Source organism: Salvelinus alpinus, chromosome 4 (assembly GCF_045679555.1).
Source record: "Salvelinus alpinus chromosome 4, SLU_Salpinus.1, whole genome shotgun sequence".
Taxonomy (NCBI): domain Eukaryota; kingdom Metazoa; phylum Chordata; class Actinopteri; order Salmoniformes; family Salmonidae; genus Salvelinus; species Salvelinus alpinus.
Genome location: NC_092089.1, coordinates 10,829,107 through 10,853,799, shown reverse-complemented (window position 1 = coordinate 10,853,799; position 24,693 = coordinate 10,829,107).

Genomic DNA, 24,693 nt, shown 5'->3' with positions numbered 1-24,693 from the left:
GTACTCCTCCTCCCTGTCAAATCAAATAACAGAATGGGAGGGACAAAGCAAACTGGGATTTCAACTCAACTAAATGACCAAACTGTGAACTGCCTGGTTAAATCCTCTCCAACATAAGACACCTCTTAAATGGACATAGAATCAGAATGGTACTGAACCAATCAAGAGGGTTATAGCAGCAGACCTGCATGACAGTACAGTGACTCCCTGGTCCATTTGTAGAGAGATTGATTAAGATGTGTCTCTGTAAGCTTCTGTCAGCTGTGCATCTTTACTCCTAAAGGACTGTAAGCAAAAGCTTGTATGTACAAACAGAATTACACGAGCATGACAAACCTTCTACCCAATAACCAGGAAAATCATTACTACTAAAGCGGGGAAGAAAGAGGGGAGACGAGGGAGAGGAGAGACAGGGGAGGGGAGATGACGAGGGAGAGGGGGGGGCGAGAGGAAGGGAGACGGGAGTGAGGGGAGACAAGGGGGAGACGAGGGAGAGGGGAGACGAGGGAGAGGGGGGACAAGGGGAGAGGAGACGGGAGTGAGGGGAGACGAGGGGGGAAAAGAGGGAGAGGGGAGAAGAGGGGAGGGGGTACGGGAGGGAGGGAGAAGGGAGACGGGAAACGTGGGGGGGAAGACGGGGAAGGGGATACGGGAGTGAGGGGAGACGAGGGGGAAGACGAGGGAGAGGGGATACGGGAGTGAGGGGAGACGGGAGACGGGAGTGAGGGGAGGGGATACGGGAGTGAGGGGAGGGGATACGGGAGTGAGGGGAGGGGATACGGGAGTGAGGGGAGGGGAGGGGATATGGGAGTGAGGGGAGGGGAGGGGATATGGGAGTGAGGGGAGGGGATACGGGAGTGAAGGGGAGGGGATACAGGAGTGAGGGGAGGGGACACGGGAGTGAGGGGTGGGGATAAGGGAGTGAGGGGAGGGGAGGGGATATGGGAGTGAGGGGATAAGGGAGTGAGGGGAGGGGATATGGGAGTGAGGGGATAAGGGAGTGAGGGGAGGGGATATGGGAGTGAGGGGTGGGGATAAGGGAGTGAGGGGAGGGGAGGGGATATGGGAGTGAGGGGAGGGGATACGGGAGTGAGGGGAGACGAGGGGGGAAAAGAGGGAGAGGGGAGAAGAGGGGAGGGGGTACGGGAGGGAGGGAGAAGGGAGACGGGAAACGTGGGGGGGAAGACGGGGAAGGGGATACGGGAGTGAGGGGAGACGAGGGGGAAGACGAGGGAGAGGGGATACGGGAGTGAGGGGAGACGGGAGACGGGAGTGAGGGGAGGGGATACGGGAGTGAGGGGAGGGGATACGGGAGTGAGGGGAGGGGAGGGGATATGGGAGTGAGGGGAGGGGATACGGGAGTGAAGGGGAGGGGATACAGGAGTGAGGGGAGGGGACACGGGAGTGAGGGGAGGGGAGGGGATAAGGGAGTGAGGGGAGGGGATATGAGGGGAGGGGAGGGGATAAGGGAGTGAGGGGAGGGGAGGGGATATGGGAGTGAGGGGAGGGGATACAGGAGTGAGGGGAGGGGATACGGGAGTGAGGGGAGGGGATACGGGAGTGAGGGGAGGGGAGGGGATATGGGAGTGAGGGGAGGGGATAAGGGAGTGAGGGGAGGGGAGGGGATATGGGAGTGAGGGGAGGGGATATGGGAGTGAGGGGAGGGGATATGGGAGTGAGGGGAGGGGAGGGGATATGGGAGTGAGGGGAGGGGATACAGGAGTGAGGGGAGGGGATACGGGAGTGAGGGGAGGGGAGGGGATATGGGAGTGAGGGGAGGGGATACGGGAGTGAAGGGGAGGGGATACAGGAGTGAGGGGAGGGGATACGGGAGTGAGGGGAGGGGAGGGGATATGGGAGTGAGGGGAGGGGATAAGGGAGTGAGGGGAGGGGAGGGGATATGGGAGTGAGGGGAGGGGATAAGGGAGTGAGGGGAGGGGAGGGGATATGGGAGTGAGGGGAGGGGATACAGGAGTGAGGGGAGGGGATACGGGAGTGAGGGGAGGGGATACGGGAGTGAGGTAGCAGCCTAAACACACTGGGGCCTAATAGACTGTGACGGGGTGTGAACTAATTCCAAGATGGAGTACATCCTATATAGACTGTGTCTGAGAGGGCACCCTATTCCCCATAGCCCACTACATGGACCAGGGCTGGTGGATCTGCTGAGGCCTTTCTGCCTGACACCTCAAGGCTCTGATCAATAACACACTGCTATTTGGGATGCAGTCATAGTCTTATCTTCTGTGTCCCCTCCTAACTAACCCAAGATGGTGGACTGGCTGAGTTTTTTTTGTTTGTTTGTTTGTTAAATGTAACCTTTATTTAACTAGGCAAGTCAGTTATTAAGAATGAATGCTTATTTACAATGGCGGCCTACACAGGCCAAACCCGGACGACTCTGGGCCAATTGGGAGCCGCCCTATGGGACTTGAACCAGGGTGTCAGTAGCGAGGCCTCTAGCACTGAGATGCAGTGCCTTAGACCGCTGTGCCACTTGGGAGCTAGCAGGCTAGTCTGGCTGATCCAATAGAAGGCTAGCAGGCTAAGGTGATACAATAGAAGGCCAGCAGGCTGGTCTGACTGATACAATAGAAGGCTAGCAGGCTGGTCTGGCTGAGGTGATACCATAGAAGGCTAGCAGGCTGGTCTGGCTGAGGTGATACCATAGAAGGCAAACAGGCTGGTCTGATTGATACAATTGAAGGCTAGCAGGCTGGTCTGACTGATACAATAGAAGGCTAGCAGGCTGGTCTGGCTGAGGTGATACCATAGAAGGCAAACAGGCTGGTCTGATTGATACAATTGAAGGCTAGCAGGCTGGTCTGACTGATACAATAGAAGGCTAGCAGGCTGGTCTGGCTGAGGTGATACCATAGAAGGCTAACAGGCTGGTCTGACTGATACAATAGAAGACTGGCAGGCTGGTCTGGCTGAGGTGATACCATAGAAGGCTAACAGGCTGGTCTGATTGATACAATTGAAGGCTAGCAGGCTGGTCTGTCTAGCCCGCACACACGGCACAGAGGGGAGTTGACCTGCCCACACACAATCTTCAGAGCCTCAATCCCATTACCCGGTGGGATATTGGTCTCTCTCACACAGAGCAGGCTCAACCAACCACTGCCCTGACTGCTGCTCCAGGGAATACACTGGCTATTTGATTTTCTGAGGCCTCTCTCTCTTCCTGCCTGGCACACACAGAGAAACACGTGAACACGTGAACACGTGAAGACGCCGAGTCACACACACGCATGCAAACATGTACCGTACAATCATACAAACAGACAAAGGCTCAGTGGTGGGAAAAGTACTCAATTGTCATACTTGAGTAAAAGTGAAGATACCTTCATAGAAAATGACTCAAGTAAAAGTCACCCAGTAAAATACTACTTGACTAAAAGTATTTGGTTTTAAATATACTTAAGTATCAAAAGTAAAAAAAATAAAAGTATAAATAATTTCAAGTTCCTTATGTTAAGCAAACCAGACGGCACAATTTTTATTTAATTTTTTGTTTTATTGACGGATAGGAAGGCGCAAACTCCAGCACTCAGACATCATTTACAAAAAAAGCATTTGTGTTTCGTGAGTCTGCCAGATCAGAGGCAGTAGGGATGGACCAGGGATGTTCTCTTGATAAGTGCGTAAATTGGACCATTTTCCTGTCAAAAGGTAATGAGTACTTTTGGGTGTCAGAGGCACGGAGGGTAGTTGGTATTTCTTTTATGGAGTAAAAAGTTATTTTCTTTAGGAGGTCAAATAAAAAGTAAAAGTTGGCAAAAATATAAATAGTAAAGTACAGATACCCCCAAAAAACGACTTAAGTAGTACTTTAAAGTATTTTTACCTAAGTACTTTTTGTAAGTCGCTCTGGATAAGAGCGTCTGCTAAATGACTTAAATGTAAATGTAAATATGTACTTTACACCACTGCAAATGCTCATTGATGCACACACACACACACATCCTCTCATGCTCACATCCTGAAAGTATTCAGACCCCTTGACTTTTCCCACATTTTGTTACGTTACAGCCTTATTCTAAAATGGATTAAATCGTTTTTTCCCCTCATCAATCTACTGTAACGGTTGCTTTCCTCCTCTTCGTCTGAAGAGGAGGAGTAGGGATCGGACCAAAACGCAGCGTAGGTGGAATACATGATGAATTTTTATTAAAGCAAAGACGAATACGAAAAACACTTGGAAAATTACAAAACAACAAAACGACGTAGACAGACCTGAACATGTGAACTTACATAAACACGAAGAACGCACGAACAGGAACAGACTAACCAAACAAACGAAAACGAAACAGTCCCGTGTGGTGCGACAGACACAGACACAGGAACAATCACCCACAAACAAACAGTGAGAACAGCCTACCTTAATATGGTTCTCAATCAGAGGAAACGTAAAACACCTGTCCCTGATTGAGAACCATATCAGGCCAATAGACAAATAACCTAAACATAGAAACACATAACATAGAATGCCCACCCCAACTCACGCCCTGACCAACTAAACACATACAAAAACAAGGAAAACAGGTCAGGAACGTGACATCTACACACACAATACTTCATAATGACAAAGCAAAAACTGGTTGTAAAATATTTTTTGCCGCAAATGTATTAAAAATTAAAAACTTTAATAATACATTTACATACAGTACCAGTCAAAAGTTTGACACAACTACTCCTTCAACGGTTTTTCTTTATTTTTACTATTTTCTACATTGTCGAATAATAGTGAAGACATCAAAACTATTATATAACACATATGGAATCATGTATTAACAAAAAAAGTGTTAAACAAATCAAAATATATTTTAGATTCCTCAAAGTAGCCACCCTTTGCCTTGTTGACAGCTTTGCACACTCTTGGCATTCTCTTAACCAGCTTAATGAGGAATGTTGTTCCAACAGTCTTAAAGGAGTTGCCACATATGCTGAGCACTTGTTGGCTGCTTTTCCTTCACTGTGCGGTCCAACTCATCCCAAACCATCTCAGTTGGGTTGAGGTTGGGTGATTGCGGAGGCCAGGTCATCTAATGCAGCACTCCAACACTCTCCTTCTTGGACAAATAGTCCTTACACAACCTGGAGGTGTGTTGGGTCATTGGCCTGTAGAAAAACAAATGATAGTCCCACAAAATGCAAAACAGATGGGATGGCGTATCGCTGCAGAATGCTGTGGTAGCCATGCTGGTTAAGTGTGCCTTGAATTCTAAATAAATCACAGACAGTGTCACCAGCAAAGCACCCCCATACCAGCACACCTCCTCCTCCATGCTTCACGGTGGGAAACACACATGCAGAGATCATCCGTTCACCTACTCTGCGTCTCACAAAGATACGGCGGTTGGAACCAAAAAATCTCAAATTTGAACTCATCAGACCGAAGGACAGATTTCCACCGGTCGAATGTCAATTTCTCATGTTTCTTGGCCCAAGCAAGTCTCTTCTTATTATTGATGTCCTTTAGTAGTGGTTGAAGGTTGAGCCTCTTCGATGATGACAGCCTGAAATAATGGTATGTTTTCAGAAAGGGGAGTAGACAGAGATTTGATCAGCATGGGAAGACTTGCAGCCAAAAGTGGCATTTTTTTCTGTAGGTGTTCAGAAATGTCTCTGGTAAGCAGTATTAGGGACACTCTCCATTAGTTTTTATGTAGGTCGTTTAGCAGACACTCTTTCCCAGAGTGACTTACAGTCAGTACATCTGAGGTAGATACAAACACCACGTAGTAATTCAAAGTAAAAGCTTTCCTCTATAAAGTTACTCGTATTACGGTGTAGTGTTTTATTATAGTATATGATGTTGTGTTGCTGTGGGAACAGACCAGGGTTAGTGTTGTGTTGCTGTGGGAACAGACCAGGGTTAGTGTCGTGTTGCTGTGGGAACAGACCAGGGTTAGTGTCGTGTTGCTGTGGGAACAGACCAGGGTTAGTGTTGTGTTGCTGTGGGAACAGACCAGGGTTAGTGTTGTGTTGCTGTGGGAACAGACCAGGGTTAGTGTCGTGTTGCTGTGGGAACAGACCAGGGTTAGTGTCGTGTTGCTGTGGGAACAGACCAGGTATAGTGTTGTGTTGCTGTGGGAACAGACCAGGGTTAGTGTCGTGTTGCTTTGGGAGCAGACCAGGGATAGTGTTGTGTTGCTGTGGGAACAGACCAGGGTTAGTGCAGTGTTGCTGTGGGAACAGACCAGGGTTAGTGTCGTGTTGCTGTGGGAACAGACCAGGGTTAGTGTTGCTGTGGGAACAGACCAGGGTTAGTGTTGTGTTGCTGTGGGAACAGACCAGGGTTAGTGTCGTGTTGCTGTGGGAACAGACCAGGGTTAGTGTCGTGTTGCTGTGGGAACAGACCAGGGTTAGTGTCGTGTTGCTGTGGGAACAGACCAGGGTTAGTGTTGCTGTGGGAACAGACCAGGGTTAGTGTTGTGTTGCTGTGGGAGCAGACCAGGGTTAGTGTTGTGTTGCTGTGGGAACAGACCAGGGTTAGTGTTGTGTTGCTGTGGGAACAGACCAGGGATAGTGTTGTGTTGCTGTGGGAACAGACCATGGTTAGTGTCGTGTTGCTGTGGGAGCAGACCAGGGTTAATGTTGTGTTGCTGTGGGAACAGAACAGGGTTAGTGTCGTGTTGCTGTGGGAACAGACCAGGGTTAATGTTGTGTTGCTGTGGGAACAGACCAGGGTTAGTGTCGTGTTGCTGTGGGAACAGAACAGGGTTAGTGTCGTGTTGCTGTGGGAACAGACCAGGGTTAGTGTCGTGTTGCTGTGGGAACAGACCAGGGTTAGTGCAGTGTTGCTGTGGGAACAGACCAGAGTTAGTGTCGTGTTGCTGTGGGAACAGACCAGGGTTAGTGTCGTGTTGCTGTGGGAACAGACCAGGGTTAGTGCAGTGTTGCTGTGGGAACAGACCAGGGTTAGTGTCGTGTTGCTGTGGGAACAGACCAGGGTTAGTGTTGTGTTGCTATGGGAACAGACCAGGGTTGGTGTTGTGTTGCTGTGGGAACAGACCAGGGTTAGTGTTGTGTTGCTATGGGAACAGACCAGGGTTAGTGTTGTGTTGCTATGGGAACAGACCAGGGTTAGTGCAGCGTTGCTGTGGGAACAGACCAGGGTTAGTGTCATGTTGCTACGGCAACACGGTTTGCGTTCCACCTGTGGTCAGACGACACTTTAAATGAGATACTTTGCCTAAGTGGAAGTTAGGTTCCACACATACGTCTTCAGAAAGATCTAGAATACTGTAAAGCCAAGATGAGAGCGCTGTTCAATAAAGTCAGACCGTGGGTGACTGTACCTCCTGTTGTCAGTGGACACTTTTAAAAAAGACACCAGTTGGTTTGTTTGTTCCAGTGTTCTCACAGTCTAACACCTCTAACAGAACAATATATTATGTATAGTCTTAACGTAGATAAGTCAGTCTAACACCTCTAACAGAACAATATATTATGTATAGTCTTAACGTAGATAAGTCAGTCTAACACCTCTAACAGAACAATATATTATGTATAGTCTTAACGTAGATAAGTCAGTCTAACACCTCTAACAGAACAATATATTATGTATTGTCTTAACGTAGATAAGTCAGTCTAACACCTCTAACAGAACAATATATTATGTATAGTCTTAACGTAGATAAGTCAGTCTAACACCTCTAACAGAACAATATATTATGTATAGTCTTAACGTAGATAAGTCAGTCTAACACCTCTAACAGAACAATATATTATGTATAGTCTTAACGTAGATAAGTCAGTCTAACACCTCTAACAGAACAATATATTATGTATAGTCTTAACGTAGATAAGTCGTGATTAAAATGTCTGGTTCAGAATTAGAGGGCAGAAATGTAAGTGCACTCTGAAGTTTGCTTTCAGAGTTACTTCATACTAGATGTTTAATTAGTCGGGTGAGTCAAAATGAGTCAAAATGGTCGTTTACAACAAGGCTGCGGAGAGACCTGTGGAGCATGAAGCTTTCTCCACACGATGTCTTAAAATCCTATAGCACTGTGAAACGGACTGAATATAGTGGAATATATACAGTACACTACCTGGAACAGTTAGCTTGTATTGCTTGTATTGATTGTGACGTTATAACAGATGATTTAGTGTCTTCCATTCAAGTTTCAACCTCTCCCAAATGAAAATTGTATTGATCTGTAGGAGGAACGGTGGTGCTGGGATTTGGAGAATGAGGGATACTTTATAACATCTTGGCTGACTCTCTGTCTTTGTGAAGGTGATGAAACCAGTCATAAACCTCCTCATCTGCGGCCAAAATGGCCCCCGATTAGCTACAGTATTGTCGTGTCTTTGGATATGCCGGATTAAGTGATATGACATACTATTCTATAAAATCTTTTCTCTGTAATTAATATTACCTGATTGAGCTAATCATGTAAATGTAATGAACTAGAAAGTCGGGGGCACCACGAAATAATATTTATAGAGCTGTTATCTTCCGAATAAACTCTTAAAGACCTAGTAATATTTTACATCAATAGCAGTCAATATTAATCGTTACCTTGTTTCAGTCTCATCTGAAAGTTGTAAATTATTGGTTATCTTCACGAGCCCTGGCTAACAAGTTGAATCAGCAATACAAAAATGGGTTTAATTATTTATTTACTAGATACCTAACTAATCACACAGAATTCCATATACACAGAATGAATCATACCTTGATTACAAATTACGTCACAAAGGAAAACGTCCCTAGCGGACGGAACAGATATGACAGCTGGTTACACAAAGGAAAGGTGGTTGGGTTTGAGTGAAAGAGCGGGAAGACTGAGGAACAAAGGGAGAAGCGATGTCTCTATCGGGCCGTAGGCAGCTACTCTATCGTAAATACAGAATCTTATGCATTCTAAATTACCGCCCATTTGGAAAAGGAATATGCAATAAATATTTACTCTGAGCTGCGCTTCAATAGGTTGGTGGTAGATGGAAGGCCGTGTTGCCCAACAGAGTCCTTTGAAGAGTGTCTCTGGTGGTGAACGGGATACGTTGTAGTGTCGTCGTTGTGTGGTAGATGGGATACTCTGTCCGTCCTCTCCTTGCCCACGTTTACAGCGGCCGCTGCTAACTCAACGGCTAGGAGGTATCACTTCTGTAGCGAATAAGAGTTCAACGTTCATACCATTCGCAACCAAAGCTCACGCTGAGGTTGGCTTCGTTCTGTAGTTATTATCTGAATTCTTCTGACATCAGATCGTCGTCCTAATGTACCCCGGAACAGGAGGTTACATTTTCGTCAAGGGCTTATATAGTGGAGGGAGAGAAGGGTGTGTTTCATAGTTTATGACCCATGTCTCTTATCAGGGGCGGGCCACTGACATATCTAATCTTATGAAAACCCAATTCTCTCATTTGGAAGCTATTTAATCTTTTCACAAATAGTTTCATTTAAATTGCATTTAAATTGTACAACAATTCCATGTAAATCTGATAACTATAATGTGTAGACTTTCCCAGATACAGTTTATGTCGTCCTGTCATCAGTCATAATGTCTCAGATGACAACCGAACTGACATCATATTCATTAAGTACCAACGCATATTTTCAACTGGTTCTATTACCGAAATATGGTTCCTTTCCCTCCACTTGTTTGATGTTCCCAGACTCTCTATGTTTAACAAAGGCTATTCAAGCGGCCCTCTGTAGAGTCAGAGAGAGAGAGGGAAGGGAGAAAGGTATTTATGGGGGGGTCATAAACCTTACCCACAGGCCAACGTCAGGACAGTATACAGTGTACTCCTTTTAGCTGTAACAGGGTGATGCTCAACTCTGTTGTTTTGGTGTCCTGGCTACCAGGCTGTAACAGGGTGATGTTCAACTCTTCTGTTGTTTTGGTGTCCTGGCTACCAGGCTGTAACAGGGTGATGTTCAACTCCTCTGTTGTTTTGGTGTCCTGACTACCAGGCTGTAACAGGGTGATGCTCAACTTCTCTGTTGTTTTGGTGTCCTGGCTACCAGGCTGTAACAGGGTGATCCTCAACTCCTCGGTTGTTTTGGTGTCCTGGCTACCAGGCTGTAACAGGGTGATGTTCAACTTCTCTGTTGTTTTGGTGCCCTGACTACCAGGCTGTAACAGGGTGATGTTCAACTTCTCTGTTGTTTTGTGCCCTGGCTACCAGGCTGTAACAGGGTGAAGCTCAACTTCTCTGTTGTTTTGGTGTCCTGGCTACCAGGCTGTAACAGGGTGATGTTCAACTTCTCTGTTGTTTTGGTGCCCTGACTACCAGGCTGTAACAAGGTGATGTTCAACTTCTCTGTTGTTTTGGTGTCCTGGCTACCAGGCTGTAACAGGGTGATGTTCAACTTCTCTGTTGTTTTGGTGCCCTGACTACCAGGCTGTAACAGGGTGATGTTCAACTTCTCTGTTGTTTTGGTGTCCTGGCTACCAGGCTGTAACAGGGTGATGTTCAACTCCTCTGTTGTTTTGGTGTCCTGGCTACCAGGCTGTAACAGGGTGATGTTCAACTTCTCTGTTGTTTTGGTGCCCTGGCTACCAGGCTGTAACAGGGTGATGTTCAACTCCTCTGTTGCTTTGGTGTCCTGGCTACCAGGCTGTAACAGGGTGATGTTCAACTTCTTCTGTTGTTTTGGTGTCCTGGCTACCAGGCTGTAACAGGGTGATGTTCAACTTCTCTGTTGTGTTGGTGTCCTGGCTACCAGGCTGTAACAGGGTGATGTTCAACTTCTCTGTTGTTTTGGTGCCCTGGCTACCAGGCTGTAACAGGGTGATGTTCAACTCCTCTGTTGCTTTGGTGTCCTGGCTACCAGGCTGTAACAGGGTGATGTTCAACTTCTTCTGTTGTTTTGGTGTCCTGGCTACCAGGCTGTAACAGGGTGATGTTCAACTCCTCTGTTGTTTTGGTGTCCTGGCTACCAGGCTGTAACAGGATGATGTTCAACTTCTCTGTTGTTTTGGTGTCCTGGCTACCAGGCTGTAACAGGGTGATGTTCAACTCCTCTGTTGTTTTGGTGTCCTGGCTACCAGGCTGTAACAGGGTGATGCTCAACTTCTCTGTTGTTTTGGTGTCCTGGCTACCAGGCTGTAACAGGATGATGCTCAACTCCTCTGTTGTTTTACATTTACATTTAAGTCATTTAGCAGACGCTCTTATCCAGAGCGACTTACAAATTGGAAAGTTCATACATATTCATCCTGGTCCCCCCGTGGGGAATGAACCCACAACCCTGGCGTTGCAAGCGCCATGCTCTACCAACTGAGCCACACGGGACCGACTCAACAAGTCAGCACCTCAGGAGTAAATGTCAGTTGGCTTTTCATAGCCGATCATTAAGAGTATCTCTACCGCTCCTGCTGTAACAGGGTGAAGCAAACCCGGTCAAACCAGATGACATCACCTGGTTTAAATGTTTCTAGAGACAATATCTCTCTCTTCATCACTCAATGCCTAGGTTTACCTCCAATGTACTCACATCCTACCATACATTTGTCTGTACATTATACATTGAATCTATTCTATTGTGCCCAGAAACCTGCTCCTTTTACTCTCTGTTCTGAACGTACTAGACAACCAGTTATTTTAGCCTTTAGCCGTACCCTTATCCTACTTCTCCTCTGTTCCTCTGATGACGTAGAGGTTAATCCAGGCCCTGCAGCGCCTAGCTCCACTCCTATTCCCCAGGCGCTCTCATTTGATGACTTCTGTAACCGTAAAAGCCTTGGTTTCAAGCACGTTAACATTAGAAGCCCCCTCCCTAAGTTTGTTTTGTTCACTGCTTTAGCACACTCTGCCAACCCGGATGTCCTAGGCGTGTCTGAATCCTGGCTTAGGAAGACCACCAAAACCCCTGAAATCTCCATCCCTAACTATAACATTTTCCGACAAGATAGAACTGCCAAAGGGGGCGGAGTTGCAATCTACTGCAGAGATAGCCTGCAGAGTTCTGTCATACTATCCAGATCTGTGCCCAAACAATTCGAGCTATAACTTTAAAAAATTCACCTTTCCAGAAACAAGTCTCTCACCGTTGCCGCTTGTTATAGACCACCCTCTGCCCCCAGCTGTGCCCTGGACACCATATATGAATTGATTGCCCCCCATCTATCTTCAGAGCTCGTGCTGCTAGGTGACCTAAACTGGGACATGCTTCACACCCCGGCCATCCTACAATCTAAGCTTGATGCCGTCAATCTCACACAAATGATCAATGAACCTACCAGGTACAACCCCAAATCCGTAAACACAGGCACCCTCATAGATATCATCCTAACTAACTCGCCCTCCAAATACACCTCTGCTGTTTTCAACCAAGATCTCAGCGATCACTGCCTCATTGCCTGCATCCGTAATGGGTCTGCGGTCAAACGACCACCCCTCATCACTATCAAACGCTCCCTAAAACACTTCTGCGAGCAGGCCTTTCTAATCGACCTGGCCGGGGTATCCTGGAATGACATTGACCTCATCCCGTCAGTAGATGGTGCCTGGCTATTCTTTAAAAGTGCCTTCCTCACCATCTTAAATAAGCATGCCCCATTCAAAACATTTAGAACTAGGAATAGATATAGTCCTTGGTTCACTCCAGACCTGTCTGCCCTTGACCAGCACAAAAACATCCTGTGGCGTTCTGCATTAGCATCGAATAGCCCCCGTGATATGCAACAACCAATATACACAGGCAGTTAGGAAAGCTAAAGCTAGCCTTTTCAAGTAGAAATTTGCATCCTGTAGCACAAACTCCAAAAAGTTCTGAGACACGGTAAAGTCCATGGAGAATAAGAGCACCTCCTCCCAGCTGCCCACTGCACTGAGGATAGGAAACACTGTCACCACCGATAAATCCACGATAATTGAGAATTTCAATAAGCATTTTTCTACTGCTGGTCATGCTTTCCACCTGGCTACCCCTACCCCGGTCAACTGCCCGGCACCCCCCACAGCAACTCGCCCAAGCCTCTCCCATTTCTCTTTCACCCAAATCCAGATCGCTGATGTTCTGAAAGAGCTGCAAAATCTGGACCCCCACAAATCAGCTGGGCTAGACAATCTGGACCCTCTCTTTCTCAAATTATCTGCTGAAATTGTTGCATTCTCTTTCGTAACGTCTGTGATTCCTAAAGATTGGAAAGCTGCCGCGGTCATCCCCCTCTTCAAAGGGGGAGACACTCTAGAACCAAACTGCTACAGACCTATATCTATCCTACCCTGTCTTTCTAAGGTCTTCGAAAGCCAAGTTAACAAACAGATTATCGACCATTTCGAATCCCACCATACCTTCTCTGCTATGCAATCTAGTTTCAGAGCTGGTCATGGGTGCACCTCAGCCACGCTCAAGGTCCTAAACGATATCTTAACCGCCATCGATAAGAGACAATAGTGTGCAGCCATATTCATCAACCTGGCCAAGGTTTTCGACTCTGTCAATCACCACATTCTTATCGGCAGACTCAACAACCTTGGTTTCTCAAATGACTGCCTCGCCTGGTTTACCAACTACTTCACTGATAGAGTTCAGTGTGTCAAATCAGAGGGCCTGTTGTCTGGACCTCTGGCAGTCTCTATGGGGTGCCACAGGGTTCAATTCTCGGGCCGACTCTCTTCTCTGTATACATCAATGATGTCGCTCTTGCTGCTGGTGATTCTCTGACCCACCTCTACTCAGACGACATTTCTGTATACTTCTGGCCCTCCTTTGGACACTGTGTTAACTAACCTCCAGACGAGCTTCAATGCCATACAACTCTCCTTCCGTGGCCTCCAACTGCTCTTAAATGCAAGTAAAACTAAATGCATGCTCTTCAACCGATCACTGCCCGCCTGTCCAGCACTACTACTCTGGATGGTTCTGACTTAGAATATGTGGACAACTACAAATACCTAGGTGTCTGGTTAGACTGTAAACTCTCCTTCCAGACTCACATTAAGCATCTCCAATCCAAAATTAAATCTAGAATCGGCTTCCTATTTCGCAACAAAGCATCCTTCACTCATGCTGCCAAACATACCCTCGTAAAACTGACCATCCTACCGATCCTCGACTTCGGCGATGTCATTTACAAAATAGCCTCCAACACTCTACTCAACAAATTGGATGCAGTCTATCAGTGCCATCCGTTTTGTCACCAAAACCCCATATACCACCCACCATTGCGACCTGTAGGCTCTCGATGGCTGGCCCTCGCTTCATACTCGTTGCCAAACCCACTGGCTCCAGGTCATCTACAAGTTTCTGCTAGGTAATGCCCCTCCTTATCTCAGCTCACTGGTCACCATAGCAGCACCCACCTGTAGCACGCGCTCCAGCAGGTATATCTCACTAGTCACCCCCAAAGCAAATTCATCCTTTGGCCGCCTTTCCTTCCAGTTCTCTGCTGCCAATGACTGGAACAAACTGCAAAAATCACTGAAGCTGGAGACTCATATCTCCCTCACTAGCTTTAAGCACCAGCTGTCAGAGCAGATCACAGATCACTGCACCTGTACATAGCCCATCTGTAAACAGCCCATCCAACTACCTCATCCCCATAATGTATTTATTTTGCTCCTCTGCACCCCAGTATCTCTACTTGCACATTCATCTTCTGCACATCAATCACTCCAGTGTTTAATTGTATATTGTAATTACTATTTATTGCCTTACCTCCCTTATCTTACCTCATTTGCACACACTGTATATAGACTTTTTCTACTGTATTATTGACTGTATGTTTGTTTATTCCATGTGTAACTCTGTGTTGTTGTTTGTGTCGAACTGCTTTGCTTTATTCTTGGCCAGGTCGCAGTTGTAAATGAGAACTTGTTCTCAACTAGCCTACCTGGTTAAATAAAAGTGAAATAACCAAATAAAAAAAATAGGTACTGCGTGTGACTGTGTGAGAGTAAAGTCTGGCATCTTGCTCGTCTCAATATCTGCGGTGCTGCGTCATTGCGCTGAGTCTACCTTTAAGTCAATCAGTGTGAGAATACAAGTCTCTTATGCTGAGATAAAGCTGTCAGAATGAGACCCAACGATCAAGACTTTCTTTATCCACCTAGAAAATACCAAGAGGTCAAGGCACTGGTGTGGCGAATGTGAAGACATCTTCTTTATGCACGGTAACAACCTGATAATCCTGTGTGTGTGCCTGCCTGCCTGCCTGCCTGCCTGCCTGCCTGCCTGCCTGCCTGCCTGCCTGCCTGCCTGCCTGCCTGCCTGCCTGCCTGCCTGCCTGCCTGCCTGCCTGCCTGCCTGCCTGCCTGCCTGCCTGCCTGCCTGCCTGCCTGCCTGCCTGCCTGCCTGCCTGCCTGCCTGCCTGCCTGCCTGCCTGCCTGCCTGCCTGCCTGCCTGCCTGCCTGCCTGCGTATCAAGTGTGTTTGTGAACGCTCCATTGTCTTGCATCCCAGCCGTAGCGATGTTGTTAACGTCTGCTGTCTGCTGTGGAGCCCTGACCTTCAGGAGCTCTCTGGTGAAGCAGAGGAAACAGTTTTTGGCTACGTTCATTAAGATGCACACAAATTAACACAGAGCTGGTACCGCAATGCTATGAGGCTGGATTTACGTCCTTAAGTATCGCCTTATAGCTCAATTTAAATTTAAAGGCAATGTTCCCCCGTTCGTGGAGATTGTATTCACTGTAAACACTGCCATGTCGGCTCAATCGGAAATTACCTTTTAATTTTAATGGTTTGAATCCAACCCTTAATGACTGACTGACTGCAGAGAGAGAGAGAGAGAGAGAGAGAGAGAGAGAGAGAGAGAGAGAGAGAGAGAGAGAGAGAGAGAGAGAGAGAGGAAGGGAGACAGAGAGGGAGAGAGAAGGGAGGACAGAGAGAGAGAGAGGAGGGCAGGCAGACAGACAGACAGACAGACAGACAGACAGACAGACAGACAGACAGACAGACAGACAGACAGACAGACAGACAGACAGACAGACAGACAGACAGACAGACAGACAGACAGACAGGACAGACAGACACTATTTCCAAGTCCAGTCCTCTAGACCAATCGACTGAAGCACCTTGACCTCTCTGACCAATGGGAAGTCTCAGAAGGCCTTCAGAACCTGGCAGAGAGCCAAGGGCAGAATATCTCTGAATCCTATTCTCCTTCCTATGACCGGGGCCTATAGGGATTAGGCTGCCATTCGTGTCAGAGCTATTCAGTTTAGACTCAGATATAAAAGAAGTCTAACCTCGTAAAAATCCCCAAACAGGGATTCATTGAGATCAAGGACTATAGAAAGAGATGGAAAATGAGTCTAACCTCAGAAATATCCCCAAACAGGGATAAAGACTGTACTACACTAGTGTGTCTAACCACAGGAGGTTGGTGGTACCTTCATTTGGGGGAGGACAGGCTCGTGGTAATGACTGGAGAGGAATCAGTGGAATGGTATATCAAATACATCAAACACGTGGTTTCCATGGTTTCTAGGTGTTTGATGCCGTTCCATTTGCTCCGTTCCAGACATTATTATGAGCCGTCCTCCCAACAGCAGCCTCCTGTGGTGTCTATTCACTTTTTGGTACACCAGATGGCGCTGCAGTGGATAGTAGCCGTCTAACGGGCTGACCAATTCTGCTATTTCTCTACTATTTTGTGTTTTTTTTATTTTGATCTTTAACTTGTTTTTGGGCAAATCTGACCATAACTCCATCCTCACGATTCCTGCTTATAAGTAAAAACTTAAACAGGAAGTACCAGCGACGCGCTCAAATACGGAAGCGGTCCAATGAAACGGATGCTAAGGTACAGGACCGTTTCCCTAGTACAGACTGGAACATGTTTCAGGGATTCATCCCAAAACATTGAGGAGTTTACCACAGCAGTTTGAGTTTGAGTTTATTTTTACAGGGACAGTGCACATTAATCAACGTTTCAGTAAAAGTGCCGGTTTTAGCCAGCCGGCTAATTTTCAACCGCAGTCCCTGGGCAGGTTACCGGCTTCATCTTCCCCACAGTGACCGTACGTGCATATCCCAACCAGAAGCCATGGATTACAGGCAACATCCACACAGTGTTATACAGAGCCATGATCACATGGAACTCCATTCCATCTCCAGTTGCTCAAGCCAACAGCAACATTACCTTTTTAAAAAAAAGATTAAAACAACATCTCATGGAACGGCGAGGACTGTGAGGGGACACACACCAACACTCTAACAGAGGGTATCCCAAACTTGGTCCTGGGGCCTCCCATGGGTGAACGTTTGTTTTTTTAGCATGAAACATTTGATTCCAATAATCAACTCATCATCAAACGTTGATATGTCAATCAGCTATGTAGCGCTAGGGGGGGAAACCAACATGTGTACACAGGGGGGGCCCCAGGACCGAGTTTGGGAAACCCTGATCTAACAAACATCTATTTAGTCGTATTTTTTGTATTATTACTATTTCAAAATGTTTTGTATTATTTGTAAATTGTTCAATGATGAGGCTGCATGGGGATTCAACAGGGATGAGGCTGCATGGGGATTCAACAGGGATGAGGCTGCATGGGGATTCAACAGGGATGAGGCTGCATGGGGATTCAACAGGGATGAGGCTGCATGGGGATTCAACAGTGATGAGGCTGCATGGGGATTCAACAGGGATGAGGCTGCATGGGGATTCAACAGGGATGAGGCTGCATGGGGATTCAACAGGGATGAGGCTGCATGGGGATTCAACAGGGATGAGGCTGCATGGGGATTCAACAGGGATGAGGCTGCATGGGGATTCTACAGGGATGAGGCTGCATGGGGATTCTACAGGGATGAGGCTGCATGGGGATTCAACAGGGATGAGGCTGCATGGGGATTCAACAGGGATGAGGCTGCATGGGGATTCAACAGGGATGAGACTGCTTGGGGATTCTACAGGGATGAGGCTGCATGAGGATTCAAAAGGGATGAGGCTGCATGAGGATTCAACAGGGATGAGGCTGCATGGGGATTCAACAGGGATGAGGCTGCATGGGGATTCAACAGGGATGAGGCTGCATGGGGATTCAACAGGGATGAGGCTGCATGGGGATTCAACAGGGATGAGGCTGCATGGGGCTTCAACAGGGATGAGGCTGCATGGGGATTCAACAGGGATGAGGCTGCATGGGGATTCTACAGGGATGAGGCTGCATGGGGATTCAACAGGGATGAGGCTGCATGGGGATTCAACAGGGATGAGGCTGCATGGGGATTCAACAGGGATGAGGCTGCATGGGGATTCAACAGGGATGAGGCTGGATGAGGATTCAACAGGGATGAGGCTGCATGGGGATTCAACAGGGATGAGGCTGCATGGGGATTCAACAGGGATGAGGCTGCATGGGGATTCAACAGGGATGAGGCTGCATGGGGATTCTACAGGGATGAGGCTGCATGGGGATTCAACAGGGATGAGGCTGCATGGGGATTCAACAGGGATGAGGCTGCATGGGGATTCTACAGGGATGAGGCTGCATGGGGATTCAACAGGGATGAGACTGCTTGGGGATTCTACAGGGATGAGGCTGCATGGGGATTCAACAGGGATGAGGCTGCATGGGGATTCAACAGGGATGAGGCTGCATGGGGATTCAACAGGGATGAGGCTGCATGGGGATTCAACAGGGATGAGGCGCTAACGGGGATTCAACAGGGATGAGGCTGCATGGGGATTCAACAGGGATGAGTCTATCAATGACTCCCAACCAGATTCACTGGTTGCAGGGATGAGGCTGCATGGGGATTCAACAGGGATGATGCTGCATGAGGATTCAACAGGGATGAGGCTGCATGGGGATTCAACAGGGATGAGGCGCTAACGGGGATTCAACAGGGATGAGGCTGCATGGGGATTCAACAGGGATGAGTCTATCAATGACTCCCAACCAGATTCACTGAGCTTGAGTAATTGTGACAAAAACAATTACATTTACATGGATATAATGTGTCCCTAAGTATTGTACATAGCTGGTAGAATGTTTTTCAAAACTGTAATGGCTGCCAGAGGTGCTTCCGCCACCTCAGGGGGGTGAAGACAGACGCAACCAAGACATCTTTGAAAATGTGGAGCAGGTTGTGTAGATCTGTAGAAGAAAATGTAATAAATGAATCTCTGTTTTTTGTGTATTTACATTTTAAGGCAATAAAATGTGACAAATGTACAAAAGGGAGTGTAGACTTTCACTGGGCACTGTACACAGTGCACTACTTTTGACCAGAGCCCTATGGGACCTGGTCAAAAGTAGTGCACTATATATAGGGAATAGCGTGCCAATTGGGACGCAGGCCTGGGGAGTAGATTGATGCATCAGTACACAGCAGCAGGACAAGCCACTGACTGATGTTGATCAAGCCTCCGTCCCAAACTACACCCTGTTCCCTATATAGTGTACTACTGTCGGCCAGGTCAATAGTAGCGCAGTATAGGAATAGGGACACAGCCAATATGAAGATCCTCACTGAGGCCTTAGCTGTGGCTTGTGTCACCTCTCTCTCTCTCTCTCTCTCTCTCTCTCTCTCTCTCTCTCTCTCTCTCTCTCTCTCTCTCTCTCTCTCTCTCTCTCTCTCTCTCTCTCTCTCTCTCTCTCTCTCTCTCTCTCTCTCTCTCTCTCTCTCTCTCTCTCTCTCTCTCTCTCTCTCTCTCTCTCTCTCTCTCTCTCTCTCTCTCTCTCTCTCTCTCTCTCTCTCTCTCTCTCTCTCTCTCTCTCTCTCTCAATGGGCTTTATTGGCATGGGAAACATGTGTTAACATTGCCAAAGCAAGTGAGGTAGATAATATACAAAAGTGAAATAAACAATAAAAATGAACAGTAAACATTACACATACAGAAGTTTCAAAACAATAAAGACATGACAAATGTCATATTATATATATGCAGGGTTGTAACAATGTACAAATGGTTAAAGCACACAAGTTAAAATAAATAAACATAAATATGGGTTGTATTTACAATGGTGTTTGTTCTTCACTGGTTGCCCTTTTCTTGTGGCAACAGGTCACAAATCTTGCTGCTGTGATGGCACACTGTGGAATTTCACCCAGTAGATATGGGAGTTTATCAAAATTGGATTTGTTTTCGAATTCTTTGTGGATCTGTGTAATCTGAGGGAAATATGTCTCTCTAATATGGTCATACATTGGGCAGGAGGTTAGGAAGTGCAGCTCAGTTTCCACCTCATTTTGTGGGCAGTGAACACATAGCCTGTCTTCTCTTGAGAGCCATGTCTGCCTACGGCGGCCTTTCTCAATAGCAAGGCTATGCTCACTGAGTCTGTACATAGTCAAAGCTTTCCTTAAGTTTGGGTCAGTCACAGTGGTCAGGTATTCTGCCACTGTATACTCTCTGTTTAGGGCCAAATAGCATTCTAGTTTGCTCTGTTTTTTTGTTAATTCTTTCCAATGTGTCAAGTAATTATCTTTTTGTTTTCTCATGATTTGGTTGGGTCTAATTGTGCTGTTGTCCTGGGGCTCTGTGGGGTGTGTTTGTGTTTGTGAACAGAGCCCTAGGACCAGCTTGCTTAGGGGACTCTTCTCCAGGTTCATCTCTCTGTAGGTGATGGCTTTGTTATGGAAGGTTTGGGAATCGCTTCCTTTTAGGTGGTTGTAGAATTTAACGGCTCTTTTCTGGATTTTGATAATTAGTGGGTATCGGCCTAATTCTGCTCTGCATGCATTATTTGGTGTTCTACGTTGTACACGGAGGATATTTTTGCAGAATTCTGCATGCAGAGTCTCAATTTGGTGTTTGTCCCATTTTGTGAAATCTTGGTTGGTGAGCGGACCCCAGACCTCACAACCATAAAGGGCAATGGGCTCTATGACTGATTCAAGTATTTTTAGCCAGATCCTAATTGGTATGTTGAAATTTATGTTCCTTTTGATGGCATAGAATGCCCTTCTTGCCTTGTCTCTCAGATCGTTCACAGCTCTGTGGAAGCTACCTGTGGTGCTGATGTTTAGGCCGAGGTATGTATAGTTTTTTGTGTGCTCTAGGGCAACGGTGTCTAGATGGAATTTGTGGTCCTGGCGACTGGACCTTTTTTGGAACACCATTATTTTGGTCTTACTGAGATTTACTGTCAGGGCCCAGGTCTGACAGAATCTGTGCAGAAGATCTAGGTGCTGTTGTAGGCCCTCCTTGGTTGGTGACAGAAGCACCAGATCATCAGCAAACAGTAGACATTTGACTTCGGATTCTAGTAGGGTGAGACCGGGTGCTGCAGACTGTTCTAGTGCCCGCGCCAATTCGTTGATATATATGTTGAAGAGGGTTGAAGAGGGTGGGGCTTAAGCTGCATCCCTGTCTCACCCCACGACCCTGAGTCTCTCTCTCGCTCCCTCTACTCTCTCCTCTTCTATCCTATCATCTCTAACCACTCAGCCCCTACCCAGATGGTCTCTCTCTCTCCCACTACTCTCTCCTCTTCTATCCTATCATCTCTAACCACTCAGCCCCTACCCAGATGGTCTCTCTCTCTCCCATTACTCTCTCCTCTCCTATCCTATCATCTCTAACCACTCAGCCCCTACCCAGATGGTCTCTCTCTCTCTCACTAGTCTCTCCTCTTCTATCCTATCATCTCTAACCACTCAGCCCCTACCCAGATGGTCTCTCTCTCTCTCCCACTACTCTCTCCTCTTCTATCCTATCATCTCTAACCACTCAGCCCCTACCCAGATGGTCTCTCTCTCTCCCACTACTCTCTCCTCTTCTATCCTATCATCTCTAACCACTCAGCCCCTACCCAGGTGGTCTCTCTCTCTCCCACTACTCTCTCCTCTTCTATCCTATCATCTCTAACCACTCAGCCCCTACCCAGATGGTCTCTCTCTCTCTCCCACTACTCTCTCCTCTTCTATCCTATCATCTCTAACCACTCAGCCCCTACCCAGATGGTCTCTCTCTCTCTCTACTCTCTCCTCTTCTATCCTATCATCTCTAACCACTCAGCCCCTACCCAGATGGTCTCTCTCCCACTACTCTCTCCTCTTCTATCATCTCTAACCACTCAGCCCCTACCCAGATGGTCTCTCTCTCTCCCACTACTCTCTCCTCTTCTATCCTATCATCTCTAACCACTCAGCCCCTACCCAGATGGTCTCTCTCTCTCTCCCACTACTCTCTCCTCTTCTATCCTATCATCTCTAACCACTCAGCCCCTACCCAGATGGTCTCTCTCTCTCCCACCACTCTCTCCTCTTCTATCCTATCATCTCTAACCACTCAGCCCCTACCCAGATGGTCTCCCTCTACTCTCTCCTCTTCTATCCTATCATCTCTAACCACTCAGCCCCTACCCAGATGGTCTCTCTCTCTCTCCCACTACTCTCTCCTCTTCTATCCTATCATCTCTAACCACTCAGCCCCTACCCAGATGGTCTCTCTCTCCCACTACTCTCTCCTCTTCTATCCTATCATCTCTAACCACTCAGCCCCTACCCAGATGGTCTCTCTCTCTCCCACTACTCTCTCCTCTTCTATCCTATCATCTCTAACCACTCAGCCCCTACCCAGATGGTCTCTCTCTCCCACTACTCTCTCCTCTTCTATCCTATCATCTCTAACCACTCAGCCCCTACCCAGATGGTCTCTCTCTCTCCCACTACTCTCTCCTCTTCTATCCTATCATCTCTAACCACTCAGCCCCTACCCAGATGGTCTCTCTCTCTCTCACTACTCTCTCCTCTTCTATCATCTCTAACCACTCAGCCCCTACCCAGATGGTCTCTCTCTCTCCCACTACTCTCTCCTCTTCTATCCTATCATCTCTAACCACTCAGTCCCTACCCAGATGGTCTCTCTCTCTCCCACTACTCTCTCCTCTTCTATCCTATCATCTCTAACCACTCAGCCCCTACCCAGATGGTCTCCCTCTACTCTCTCCTCTTCTATCATCTCTAACCACTCAGTCCCTACCCAGATGGTCTCTCTCTCTCCCACTACTCTCTCCTCTTCTATCCTATCATCTCTAACCACTCAGCCCCTACCCAGATGGTCTCTCTCTCTCCCACTACTCTCTCCTCTTCTCTCCTATCATCTCTAACCACTCAGCCCCTACCCAGATGGTCTCTCTCTCTCCCACTACTCTCTCCTCTTCTATCCTATCATCTCTAACCACTCAGCCCCTACCCAGATGGTCTCTCTCTCTCCCACTACTCTCTCCTCTCCTATCCTATCATCTCTAACCACTCAGCCCCTACCCAGATGGTCTCTCTCTCTCCCTCTACTCTCTCCTCTTCTATCCTATCATCTCTAACCACTCAGTCCCTACCCAGATGGTCTCTCTCTCTCCCACTACTCTCTCCTCTTCTATCCTATCATCTCTAACCACTCAGCCCCTACCCAGATGGTCTCTCTCTCTCCCACTACTCTCTCCTCTTCTCTCCTATCATCTCTAACCACTCAGCCCCTACCCAGATGGTCTCTCTCTCTCTCACTAGTCTCTCCTCTTCTATCCTATCATCTCTAACCACTCAGCCCCTACCCAGATGGTCTCTCTCTCTCTCCCACTCCTCTCTCCTCTTCTATTCTATCATCTCTAACCACTCAGCCCCTACCCAGATGGTCTCTCTCTCTCCCACTACTCTCTCCTCTTCTATCCTATCATCTCTAACCACTCAGCCCCTACCCAGGTGGTCTCTCTCTCTCCCACTACTCTCTCCTCTTCTATCCTATCATCTCTAACCACTCAGCCCCTACCCAGATGGTCTCTCTCTCTCTCCCACTACTCTCTCCTCTTCTATCCTATCATCTCTAACCACTCAGCCCCTACCCAGATGGTCTCTCTCTCTCTCTACTCTCTCCTCTTCTATCCTATCATCTCTAACCACTCAGCCCCTACCCAGATGGTCTCTCTCCCACTACTCTCTCCTCTTCTATCATCTCTAACCACTCAGCCCCTACCCAGATGGTCTCTCTCTCTCCCACTACTCTCTCCTCTTCTATCCTATCATCTCTAACCACTCAGCCCCTACCCAGATGGTCTCTCTCTCTCTCCCACTACTCTCTCCTCTTCTATCCTATCATCTCTAACCACTCAGCCCCTACCCAGATGGTCTCTCTCTCTCCCACTACTCTCTCCTCTTCTATCCTATCATCTCTAACCACTCAGCCCCTACCCAGATGGTCTCCCTCTACTCTCTCCTCTTCTATCCTATCATCTCTAACCACTCAGCCCCTACCCAGATGGTCTCTCTCTCTCTCCCACTACTCTCTCCTCTTCTATCCTATCATCTCTAACCACTCAGCCCCTACCCAGATGGTCTCTCTCTCTCCCACTACTCTCTCCTCTTCTATCCTATCATCTCTAACCACTCAGCCCCTACCCAGATGGTCTCTCTCTCTCCCACTACTCTCTCCTCTTCTATCCTATCATCTCTAACCACTCAGCCCCTACCCAGATGGTCTCTCTCTCCCACTACTCTCTCCTCTTCTATCCTATCATCTCTAACCACTCAGCCCCTACCCAGATGGTCTCTCTCTCTCCCACTACTCTCTCCTCTTCTATCCTATCATCTCTAACCACTCAGCCCCTACCCAGATGGTCTCTCTCTCTCCCACTACGCTCTCCTCTCCTCTTCTATCATCTCTAACCACTCAGCCCCTACCCAGATGGTCTCTCTCTCTCCCACTACTCTCTCCTCTTCTATCCTATCATCTCTAACCACTCAGTCCCTACCCAGATGGTCTCTCTCTCTCCCACTACTCTCTCCTCTTCTATCCTATCATCTCTAACCACTCAGCCCCTACCCAGA